We start from the raw sequence: 13435 nt of genomic DNA on the forward strand, positions 1-13435 counted from the left end.
TGCACATTTTGGTGCCCCATATTTACAAGGACAGGAAAAGACATTCTGCATGGCTTTTCCTGTCCTTGTAAAAACGCCCCGTTTACACGGAGCACTTTGCGTGAAAGGGGCGTTCCATGGGTGTTGTTGTGGATGTTCCCACGCAACAACCCGTGGAACCTGCCACATTTCCAGATTTATGAGAAATCGTAAACCTGGAAATGCGTCTGAATGCTCCTGAGGGGTGGCGTAGGGAGGCGCAACAAGGAGAAAGACATTCATTTCACCTCGTTTGTTCCTCTTTCTATGCGTGCTGCATTGTTCAGCACACATAGAAGGATGAAATCACCTCTGGTGATTGTTTATGTGCAGGAAGGTGTCCCATCCTGCACATAAACAATCATTTTGAAAAATTACTTTTTGCAAGTTCTATGTGTGCTAATGCAGCACACATAGACGGTAAAAAACGCCATTTCTGATTGTTTATGTGCAGGAAGGGACACCTTCCTCACATAAACAGTCATCCCCATGATGCAGGCATCCTTCCACCATGGTGCAAGGGTGCCTTTGTTGGCGCATGGCAGCAAATTGTGCACCAGTGCAGGGGCGAGCAAAGGGATCTTTCATATCAATATAGAAATGACGCATCCCTTTTCTTCAGATATAATGCACTTGTGGCGCAGTAATATGGCTTACAGCACCGTGCGGCATTAATTCCTAGTAAATGTGGCCCTTCATATCTCTACCGAATAAATGCAGGAGAGGGCATCGTTTGGAAAAAGGAAAGCCAGGTCTATAATCACAGAATTTCTGTGACAAGGCATAAAATGATGAACAACGATTCTGAGCTAAATATTTGTGCAAGTTTGGAAACATGAAATTATCCAATTTTTTACCTCCTTTGGAACTGAATCAGGGGTGCTCCATAGGTGGAAAAAAAGTAAACACAGTTCCTTTCAGTGGGCTGGCCTCTACGGAGAGGGGGGCTGGCACACGCGTGCATGTAACATTTTATTTAAAAAAAAAAAAAAAAACTTACCGAACTTGGCAGAGTCCTCGCTCAGGACCTCTTCTTACGCCGACACACGAACTGGATCATGAAACTCCTTGGACCAATCCTGGTGCTGCTCTCACTAGCATGAGAGCAGCACTAGAATTGGTGAAAGCGGCCTCACTCGGTGCACCACAGTGCTCTGGAGGCTTTGGCTTGCTCTAACCCAGCTGTCTTAAGATCGCTGGGCTATAGATGTTTAAAGTGCCCATGTGTGGAGGGCCGTCACAAGATGAATGGCCAAAAAGACATCTGCACTTTAAAGCCAGCCCACCCACCTCCCTGCTGCTGTCACTTAGAAGCAGCCCGCCCTCATCCTGACATTCGGCTCGAGAGGGGGGATGAAAAATAAAATGCTCATTAGTTACCATTTCATTATTCATCTCTGGGGCTTTAGAGGATTTGTAAGTGGGGCGACGCTCCCCCTCTCCAAAGGAACAGAGCAATGCTGTTTCCTTAATGATAATTTTGAACACTAATGGCACCTTGGATCCCTCCCAGAATGGCTTCTGCCCTGGTCACAGTACGGAGACTGCTCTCTTGGCTGTTACCGAACATCTGTGGACCATTCTTGACTCAGGACACACTGCGACACTGATTTTGCCTGGCCGCATTTGACACGGTCTCCCATGGGATTCTTTTACATCGTCTGGAGGAGGCGGGTGCCATAGGCTCAGCTCTGGAATGGTTTAGATCTTTCCTGTCAGGGAGATCATTCCGAGTGATTGCCCCCCGTTTCTCTCCCATGTCCATTCCATCGGGCAGGGTGTGCCTCAGGGCTTTGCTCTGAGCCCTGTACTTTTTAATCTTTACGTTCAACCTCTTGCTACGGTGGCTAGGAACATGGGCCTCACCATGGTCTCTTACGCTGACGATATGCAGTTGGTGGTGGCCCTCTCCGATGGCTCCACGCAGGATACTTCCAAGTTTCGGAGCGTGCTGCTACAGTCGCGGAGTGGATGACCACCAACTGCCTCCAGTTGAACGCTAATAAAACGGAGTTGCTACTGGTAGGGAAAGACAGGGGTCTATGGAGTGAGCAATGGTGGCCTACCTCTCTTGGTAGGGCTCCCATCCCTAAGACGGTGGTTAAGAACCTGGGGGTATGGATGGATTCTACTCTCAGTTTCCAGGATCACACTAAGAAGGTGGCTGGCACTTGCTTCGGCCTTCTTCGAGGACTTAGGCCCTTGCTGGGGTTTTTTGATCCACCTACCCGTCAGCTGATTTTTCAATCATCCATCTTATCTAGATTGGATTATGCAAGCTCGCTCCTCCTAGGGGCTAATCAGGCTGAGGTTATGCGCTTGCAGCGTGTCCAAACTGCTGCCGCCAGAGCCCTGTTGGGCTCCCGCGTAGCTGCTCTTCTACCGGTGCCATCCGGCGGCTCCACTGGTTGCCCATGACCAAGCGGATTGAATTCAAGGCCCTCTGTCTGTCCTTTAAAATCTTGAAGCTTGCGTCTCCTGAGCTTCTGGCCAACCTGTTGGTACCTTATGTTCCGAGACGCCAGCTGCGTTCTCTGGGGCAACATTTGGTTGTGGTCCCCCGAGTGAACAGTCTCCGTGCTGGGGTTCGATCTTTCCGATGTTTGGCAGCCAAACTATGGAACTCTCTGCCCTTCCAGATCCGTAGTTTGGATAGCTTGCTGTCCTTCAGAAAAGCCATTGAAACTCACCTCTTCCCCTCAGCTTAGCCGTCCTCTCTTCCATATGTGCACTATTTTTTGCGCCGACATGCCCAGTTCTTAGCCTCTATGTTTGTCTGCTGTCAGCGCCGGGACGCCTCTTCGCTGAGGCAGCTGCGCACCATACAAGTCCAGTTAACATAACATGACAATTGAATCAAGTTAAATACATTGCCTGGACCCCTGACATTGCTGTTGAAAACAACTTTCCCAGCTGGGAAGCTTGTGTGGAGATTCTTCTTGCATTTTCCTCCTGACGTTCCATGAGGCAGGTGCTACTCACAGGTTCAGATGTGGGGTACTTGCTTTGATGCACTGTCAGGTGCAAGACAGTGTAATTAACTTAATGAAATTTCCATTAAGGTAATTACATTATCTGACCCATGGCAGCAATGTACAAGAAGTCCTTGTTCAGTGCATTCCTCAGCGCACAGAGTGAGGAATTCTTGTACTGCAGGGCCTTGTATCTGCATGTTCGCCTTTTTGTCAATCAGGGTGATTAGATGTAAAACCAATGTAAATGGGCAAAATTCACCGATGTTTCACATTTTCTTACAGCGGATTAAAAAAAAAGAATTAATCTACCCCTAATGGTGCCTACAGGGCTAGGTGTTATGAGATAGGGCTCTGTATTTATGCTGTTTGGGAAGCGGAAAGGGCTCCTCAAATCAGACATATTCTATGATGTGTGTAGGAAATGGGTCTATTCGTTGTGTGGCCCTTACTGGGAACCAACCATAACATTGTAGCACTTTAATCTCTCAGGGAAGCAAAGCGGAGCAGGCCAAGTACTCGCAGGAGGTGGTGTGAGCTAGTAATCACCATTCACTGGCACACAATGTTAACACTCAATAAATTATTGTCTAGTCTGTGCTTTTTCTTTTGAAAAGGGAAACGTACATGTATTGCGCACACTACTAAATACTATGCATTAATTTACAAATATATACACTGGAAAATTAAAAATACCATAGATGGCATGGCACAATCCCCTTTGACCCCCTAAAGGGTCACATAAACATATCAGTTAAGTTTTCTGGCTTGTGCAAAGGTTCAAGATCAAACAATCACATGTTAAAGATATAATTTTGTACATAAATGCAATCATCAATCAATAATAATCAAGCACTTAGTACTGTTAATAACGCGTATTCACTTTGATCAGAAATCAATATAAACATTGTTATATCAATAAAGCATTTAAAATTAACAAAATGTGTCTTGTTGCTTGGACCTACGGCCCTCTCTTTCTTGATCTCCTGAGTGGGCTGTTCCTGACTGCTGCTCCCTGCTCGCCGGACCCGCTTCGCGGGTCCCGCTTCGTGGCAATAGTTTGTGGAGGTCTGGTGGTTGGTGCCTGTATCGACTGGGGAGCCTGGGGCATACCTGCAGGGCTGCGAGCGTAATCGCACGGACTCCATTGCCCAGGAGTCCCTGCCTGGCAAACTTGCAACACCTGGCCCGCTCTCCCTGCTAGCCCCGCCCCCTGCTCACAGGTCGGACTTAAAAACTCTTCCTCACCTTGTTTCAGAGGGATTCTTGTTGCTTGGACCTACGGCCCTCTCTTTCTTGATCTCCTGTGTGGGCTGTTCCTGACTGCTGCTCCCTGCTCGCCGGACCCGCTTCGCGGGTCCCGCTTCGTGGCAATAGTTTGTGGAGGTCTGGTAGTTGGTGCCTGTATCGACTGGGGAGCCTGGGGCATACCTGCAGGGCTGCGAGCGTAATCGCAGGGACTCCATTGCCCAGGAGTCCCTGCCTTTCAAACTTGCATCACCTGGCCCGCTCTCCCTGCTAGCCCCGCCCCCTGCTCACAGGTCGGATTTAAAAACTCTTCCTCACCTTGTTTCAGCGGCATTCTTGTTGCTTGGACCTACGGCCCTCTCTTTCTTGATCTCCTGTGTGGGCTGTTCCTGACTGCTGCTCCCTGCTCGCCGGACCCGCTTCGCGGGTCCCGCTTCGTGGCAATAGTTTGTGGAGGTCTGGTGGTTGGTGCCTGTATCGACTGGGGAGCCTGGGGCATACCTGCAGGGCTGCGAGCGTAATCGCAGGGACTCCATTGCCCAGGAGTCCCTGCCTGGCAAACTTGCATCACCTGGCCCGCTCTCCCTGCTAGCCCCGCCCCCCTGTGCGTTACACTGACTATATACGTGTGGCACTTGCCTCCGCTGCGCGGGAGCGCGAGGGAGCACCCGGGGCGAAGCCCGGGCAAAGGGCGGGCCGTCTAAGGCCGTCCAAGGACGTATAAGGACGGGCCGGGCCCATTATCTTGCCTCAAGGACTCAAAGTACTTTTTAAATTATATTAATTATTGTTTTAGGTTTTCTTTTACAGGTAGTTTTGTTTAGGTCTTGGTCCTATTATTTTATTTTATTTTTAACTTTATGTAATTGTTTGTATGATGGCTCTACGTTCTGGGAAGGGTAGGCAGGTAACAGTAAAATCGAGTAGTGTTAAAGCAACTGGACCTTTAGATGATTTTATCATACGGGCAACAGGGATATTGGAAAAAGAAATTGCCCTTACAGAAAAGCGCTTGTCATTAGATTTAGTAACTGGGAAACGCTCTTCTCTGGGACGGATTGGTTCTGTAACTACTCCTGAAAAAAGTGTGGCCAATAACTTGGAAGCTAGCCCAATTCTTGTAGTAATTTCTGATCCCCATTCAACTTCGATGAATGATATGGTGGCCTGTCCAAATGAAGGCCGCATACCGCCAAATACTACCGGGATAGTATCCAACTTTGTAACTCGACTAACACAGGGCCCACTCCAATGCAACTCCAGGTCCTGGATTCTGACCCAGTAGTAGTAATTACTAGCAAACGGAAAAGTGGAGGAGGTCAAAAAAAGGGAAGTAGAGTTAAATCAGCAATGACAAATGCTGTAAAAGCTGCTGTAAACCCAGTTAAACATAGGGGTATCCCTCCCGGGGTTGTTGGTGATGTAACTTCTTGCTGTTCATATAATAATGACGAACTTTTGGTAACCATTGAAAAGCGGGTAAAAAGCCTTTTGATGCCCCTCCTAGAGAAAATGCAAATCGTCAATTTAAAATTGGATCAATTAGAATATCTCATATCAGCTAATACCCACTCTCTTGAAACATTAGTAATGAATAGTAAACCCCTTGAGATCTTGGATAACTGTATTACAACCAAGAAGGTGGGTCAGAAAAATCAAACTAAAGCGCTACAAACACCTGTAGTTGCGGACCCCCAGGAAGCCCCCTCACAAACAGCTCTAACTGAGCCTACATTGGTGGTTACTGTGGGTTCTCAGTTAAAAACTGTAGCAGCTATAGCATCAACATCTAAGTCATCTACTCCCAGAGAAAAAGTTCCTCTAAATAAACAGGTTCATGTAAACCTACCCCCTGATTCTGCCCCATTCATGGCAATGCTGACAGGTGTACCAGTACTGGCGCCAAATCGTTTGGAATCAAATCAGGATCTCGAAAATAAAGTAACCTTTTGGCTTAATAAAAACAGGCCACTTCCCCCAGCTGCTAAAACAAAAATATGAAGTGTGCGTAGGGTCCCCTGGGTGGGGCCAAGTGTGAAAGATCTAGAGGGGGATTGTATCCTTATAAATTTTATGGATAGTTGGGTTAAAGACTTGATCTGCCGTGAACCTAGGTTTGGCAGATCAGGGGATATTCAATGCATAGGTTTGGAATACTTTTACCCAAACTTGAAATATGCTTCCCCTAATCTATGCCATAATTATTCCAGGGTAAGATTACAGAGTGAAACACATCCCAGGTGGACAATGATTAATGCTGCTGTACGATCGCCCTATAATAACCCTGGTTTGAACCACCGGGGTGATGGTTTCTTTAGGGGGCCTTTGAGTAACAATCCTATGCGACCACCCTATAATTTCCCAAGAATGAGATTTCAAGGAGAGGAATATTTAGGGTGGATACCGAATAATAACAATAATATTCCCCTAAGAAACCGCTTTGATCCATTAGTGGGTATGGAGGGGTTAGATTGACCATCAATTAGCGGATTGGAAAATGTATCTTCTACAGTAGAGTTAAACTTGTGTGAGAATAAGGGTAAAAGATTAAAGGTTACCTCTGTGGAGGATGTTACAACTAGTGATGTACATATTGTTAATCCTTTAAATCTAGAGTCTCATGTTAACACAGGCTGTGAATTGAATTTGTCTGCCCCTCGGCTAGACCTGCCAATTCGATTGGACCCTGTAGGTGATAATTTAGGGGAATCAAAACTCCGCCTAATCTCATGGAACATTGCAGGACTTTCCACCAGATTAGAAGACGAGATATGGTTGGATTTTGTGGGTGGTCAAGATATCCTGTGCTTTCAGGAGACATGGAGTCGAACTGATAAGGAGATTAATGGCTTTCAGCCGTTTAATGTTCCAGCTGTGCCATCATTAGCAGGAAGGGCAAAGGGTGGGATAATGACTGCAATCTCCCTTAAATTGAAGAATTTAGTAACCTTCAAGATAGTGGATACCTCATGGTACCAACTGCTTTTGCTGGAATATTTGTTTCCTGTGCCACTGTAATTGATTAACTGGTACCATAATGTTTTTTCTGATAATGAGACATCTGTAATTATGAGTTTGCAGGAAGCAATTTGTAAGGCACGTAGTAACCGGCCTCTATTATTTATCATTTGGGTTGGTGATTTTAATTGTTCACTGTGTAAATTTGGTGGTTCAAATGTGTGTGGTTTGGAGGATGTAAATGAACAACCTTTGACACACTTTAAGCACACACTCAAGGGGGACGCATTAAATAATATCATTGTTTTAAATGATTTATGTATAGTGGAGCCTTGGGTAGCCCCAAATTTATTACCAATACCAACTTTCAGGGAACGAGAGGCTCAATGAGTGTCATTGATTTTGCCATTGTGTCTAGTAGCTACTTTCATTATGTAGATAAGCTTGAGATACTCGCAAATGCGGCAAGTGATCACAACCCCTTAATGTTAACTTTGTGTCCTCCTGCTAGTATAAAACACCCAATTTGGGAGCAACCCATAAAGTATACAAGGAATCAAGGTGTTATTTTGAAGTGGGGCAAAATAGATGCTGCCGGTTTAGAGGCAGAGATTTTAAGCGTTCATAGCTCTGAAGTTGAGTCATGTTTATTGCCAACATCCGATCCTGAAAAGGTCATTAGGAACTTTGAAATCCTGTGTGGGCATGTGGCTGAGCATCTTAAAAAACCAATTGGGAAAAATAGATCCAGGGGTTTTAGATGGTTTGATTCTGTGTGTTCTGCATCCCACAAAACTCTAAAAGTGGCTTTGCAACAAAAACCAAGGAACAAGGAGCTGGTAAAAACTGCCAGAATTGCCTATAAGGAGGCCACTAGAAAAAGGAAGCAAGATCTAAAAACCCTTGCTTGGGAAGACCTAGAGAAGGCCTCAGAGCTAAAAGATAGTAGGCTTTTTTGGGAAGTAGTGAATCGCCCCCTTTTTACGAATGATGGTAGAGATAACATAGTGATGCAGATTACCGGTGAATCATGGGAAGCCCATTTTGGGAAATTTTTTAACCCAAAAGCAAAAATATTCTCGGGTTTGCTGGATGACACTATGAATTTGGAGGCTTCACCTACAGCCTCGTCTCTTAGTTCCTCGATCACGTTGCAAGAGGTGGAAGAGGCCTTGAGGAAAGGTATACCACTAAAGGCTCCTGGCCCTGACGCTGTGCCATTAGACTTTTTCCGGCATAACATCAATGTATGGGCGCCTTTGCTTCTGAATGTATTTAAGGCGGTTATTATTGGCCGTATCCCTGCATCATGGAAGGAGGCAGTGGTGGTGCCGATTTTTAAGAAGGGTGATAGGGGTGATCCTCGATGCTATCGCCCTATATCATTAATCGATGCATCATGCAAATTGCTGGGTAGAATAATCCTTGCCAGGTTGGAAACATGGGCAGACTCTGTGGGTCTTATTATAAATTCCCAATATGGTTTCAGAAGAGGAAAGGGAACAATCGAACAGTGTCTTAAATTGGCATTAATTATAGGCAAGTACATGAGGGCAAGGAATTACTCGATCCACCTTGCCTTCATGGACTTGTCAAGTGCCTTTGACACTGTTTGTAGAGACAAGTTGTGGCAAATGATGGATGACATGGGTTTCGAGGAACCCTTGGTTACATTGCTGCGCAGATTGCATGCAGCAACAACCGTGGCTATAAGATTTGGGCCAGGGGGGGAAAAAACAAAATCTATTCCCTCAACTGAGGGTGTGCGACAAGGTTGCATTTTAGCGCCTTTTTTGTTCTTAGTATATACAAATGGCCTGGAGAAGTATTTATTGGATCACTGCTGTGATTTCCCAAAGGTAAATGGTAGAAGTATCCCCATGCTTTCTTACGCCGACGACACGGTATTAATGACCCTTACAGGAAATAGCATGCAGACTTGTCTTGATGCCTTTAATACCTTCATGCTGGACCTGGACCTGAAGGTAAATTTTGCAAAATCTTTTGCGATGGTCTGTGGCCCAAAAGGGTCAAAATCTAGGAAGCTTATGGTAGAAAACTTCCCCATCGAAAAAGTGGACAATTTTAATTACCTGGGAAATCTCTTTAATAATAAACTGAGCTGGGCCCCTTTGATGAAGGCCCGAGTGCAGAGTGCTAGTCGATCCATAGAGGGCCTGTTCCGTTTTTGCAGTAAGCTGGGTCAAAAACCGGTCGCACACCTAAAAACTTTGTACAGATCAAAATGCTTATCTGTGGCCACTTATGGGGCGGGGGTATGGGGGATTGAAAATCCAGTCGTGATACAGGTCATGGAAAATAAAATTTTAAAACGCTTATTATCTATCCCTTTGGGTTCGTCAAACAGTTTTTGCCATGTTGAGATGGGAATGGATTATGTGACTGATGCCATTCGCATCTCCCCTTTATTACTTTGGGGTAAAATATGGTTATCTGAAGATCTTAAGTTTTCCAAAGAAATTCTTCAAGATTGTAAAAGTCTTGATTACGCAATGCAGATCCCTTGGTTGTCATATGTCAGTGATACGTTATATAAAATAGGTTTGGGTCATCTTTATGATAATCCGGAAAATATCCGGGGAGATATTAAAACTTTAATTAAAACGAGTTACCGGAAATACTTTAGGTCAACAAGCTGCATGGATAAACCGCAGCATCAGTTTTATTTAACTTTTACAACCCATGTACAATGGCAGTTTTATCTTACCAGGTTTAGACTAAACATTCTTCATTTTCTTTTTGCCTTTCCAAAACAAGGGGGTTGGTGTGAGAGGCTGCCCCCTTGCCCTTGTAATAATAAAGTTAGTCAGAGTACCATTCATGTTGTCCTCTTTTGCTCTTTATACCAGGAGCCTAGGATTAGGTTTATTAAGCCTATCCTTAAAGGGCAGCAACCTTGTAATTATAAAGAAGGTTATGACTACTTATTATCACTATCATCTCCTGGAGTATGTTGTGCCATGATAAATTTCATACGACTTTCACTCCAGATTAGGAAACGGTATAGTTAGTCTGGTGTTAGGCCTCTACATTGCTGTGGGAAACCATATTAGAAATTGTTGTTGTATGACGGCCACTAAATAGCCTTGTGCATTTATTTATACTCTCTGGTTTAGGATGCCAAGTATGTCCTATTATACTGACAATTGATCTGTTGAATGTATTAAATGCATGTTCTTTTTAATATAAAAATGTATACTTTTATGATTCATTTTTTGAACCGAATAAAGTTCTTGAGACTGTGTCTGTGTGTTTTTTTTTTACTTTCCAACCTTGAAAATGCATTCATATAAAAAGCCCCTGGAGGGTAGCACATTTGGATCACATAATAGGCAACCATAGCGGCCCGGCAAGCCTTCCTTGGCGGTCCGCAGACCTTGCAGACCTACCTGCTCTGTCGGGGCCGGGGGATTCCAGTGATTGTCAAAGTGGAGATGCAGGGGCCTAAGAGGTGAAATACAACAAGGCTTTATTAACATGTAAATGGTCTTTTAAAGACCTGTGAAGTACTCGGGTACGGCTGTGTGTGCGCGCTGGGAAGCTGTCACAGTGCTGCTGTGTGCGCGCTGGGAAGATGTCTCGGGCTGAGGGCTGACACACGGGGTGAGATGACAGAGGGTGACGGAGGGAGGGAGGGAGACAGAGGTTGACAGAGGGTGACAGAGAGAGGGAGACAGAGAGGCGCAGTCTGGGGAGACAGAGGGAGGGAGACAGAGGGAGGGAGGGAGAGGGAGGGAGAGGAAGGGAGACAGAGAGAGACAGAGAGAGGGAGGCAGAGAGGGAGGCAGGGAGGGAGGGAGAGGGAGGGAGGGAGACAGAGGAAGAGAGACAGAGGGAGAGAGACAGAGGGAGGGAGACAGAGGGAGGGAGGGACAGGGAGAGATAGAGGGAGGGAGACAGAGAGAGACGGAGGGAGGGAGACAGAGGGAGGGAGGGAGACGGAGGGAGACATTGGGAGAGAGACGGAGAGAGACGGAGGGAGACGGAGGGAGACAGAGGGAGACGGAGGGAGAGAGACAGACGGTGACAGAGGGAGGGAGACAGAGAGAGACAGAGGGAGGGAGACGGAGAGAGACAGAGGGAGGGAGACAGAGGGAGGGAGATGGAGGGAGAGAGACAGAGGGAGAGGGAGAGAGACAGAGGGAGACAGAGGGAGAGAGACAGAGGGAGAGGGAGGGAGATAGAGGACGAGAGACAGAGGGAGAGGGTGGGAGATAGAGGGAGGGAGAGAGACAGGGAGGGAGACGGAAGGAGGGAGACGGAGGGAGGAAGATGGAGCGAGGGAGACGGAGGGAGGGAGACGGAGACAGGGAGGGAGAAGGAGACAGGGAGGGAGGGAGACAGAGGGAGGGAGACAGAGAGGGAGACAGAGAGGACGACAGAGAGGACGACACAGAGGACGACAGAGAGGACGACAGAGGGAGACAGAGACGGAGAAAGAGGGAGGGCGACAGAGGGGGAGACAGAGGGAGGGCGACAGAGGGAGGGTGACAGAGGGAGGGCTACGGAGGGGGAGACAGAGAGGGAGGAGGGAGACAGAGGGGGAGAGAGAGAGAGAAGGGGAGACAGAGAGGGAGGAGGGAGACAGAGAGGGAGGAGGGAGACAGAGGGAGGAGCGAGACAGAGGGAGGAGGGAGACAGAGGGAGGAGGGCGATGGAGGGAGGGCGACGGGGGAGGGTGACAGGGAGGGTGACGGGGAGAGAGAGAGAGACAGGGAGATAGAGACAGGGAGAGAGAGACAGGGGGAGAGAGACAGGGGGAGAGAGACAGGGAAAGGGAGGGAGAGACAGGGAAAGGGAGGGGGAAGGGGAGGGGAGGGGGAAGGGAAGGGGAGAGGGAGGGACGGGGAGAGGGAGAGAGAGAGAGATGTGTGTATGCCGGGTCTGGTGGCTCAGTGGACGGAGGCGCCTGCTGCAGGGACCTGTGTTCAACCTCATGGTCACAATTTTTTTTGCTTTAGCCCCGCCCCTCCCCCTCTGACCCCGCCCCCACCGGTGCGTCCCTCAGCCACAAACCACACTGTAAATTTGGCCCCCAAGAGAAAGTTTGTGAGCACCCATGCCCTAGAGAGTGCTGTCAAACATGTACCTTCTTTCAACATATTTAGACCAATATAAATGAAACCATGAAATATGACCCTAGAAGGCGCTGTACTCCCAGCTGTAGAGCAGAAGTTCTAGCCTTAGGAGTGTTTTAAAACATCAATGAACAATATCAGATGAGCACTGGCTTCTAGGACCTGCAAACATATTGTCAGTTAGTGATAACACCTCTTTAGGTGGGAGCTGTCGTGCTCCTGCAACCACAGATTCTTCCTTTATTTCGTTGGTGGTGACCTGCTATACCGGGGGCCACCACAAGTAAAAAAATATGTAACTATAAAGGCCCTGCAGGCCAATATGGGGTGCTCCAGCCCAGAGCAGTGCATATTATATAAGCGGCTCTCCCTCTACACTGGGAAGAGCTGCTATCTTTTTCTATGTTCTCCTCCTTCTTTCATTTGTCCTGGGGGGCCCGGTCCCACCCAGGGACCCCCTTGCCTTCACAACATTGGGGGCAGCGTAGGGAGCTCAGCCTTTGCTGCACCGCTAGCTTCTGCATGGTCCACACCTCCATGTGCAGCCACTAGAGCCTGCAGCTTCTCTTTCCCTGGGTGCAGGCAGGGAGCTCCTCTGTTGTTGCTGCTGATGCCTGCTACCCCAAGCACGGGCCCACCGCCACTGGAGGTGGAGGGGGACTGTACTCCCTGATTCCTTTTGGCATTCTAGGGTTGTGAATGGGGTCTCAGTCCCCTCCTAAGCAGATACAGACCGGACAATGGGGTCCCTGGGCCAAGGGGGAGTCTGGGGAGAGGCCCCATGCATGCCTTCTTCCTGGAAGAAACATTAAATAAAACAATAAATCACACTGAATTTCACTATTAGTGTACACTAACATTATATGGCCTATCTCAGGTCTATATCTAGTCCTGCAGAGTTCTCTCTACCCCAGGCTACCTGGGCTGCACACAATATTAATCTCGCATGCGCAGCCCGCACACATGTGCACACAATTTCATGTATAACCATCCAAGTCACCTTTACCCAACTGCGTCACAGTGGCCTTATCTTAAAAGGCGGACACTGTTGGTAAACATGAGCAGTGCATTTGTCATGTGATAACCATGGGTGGGGCACATATAGTGAGACCCACGCAGAGTAAAACATCCAAAACCAGG

The sequence above is a fragment of the Triturus cristatus genome, chromosome 2_1, assembly GCF_964204655.1.
Source record: "Triturus cristatus chromosome 2_1, aTriCri1.1, whole genome shotgun sequence".
NCBI classification, from domain to species: domain Eukaryota; kingdom Metazoa; phylum Chordata; class Amphibia; order Caudata; family Salamandridae; genus Triturus; species Triturus cristatus.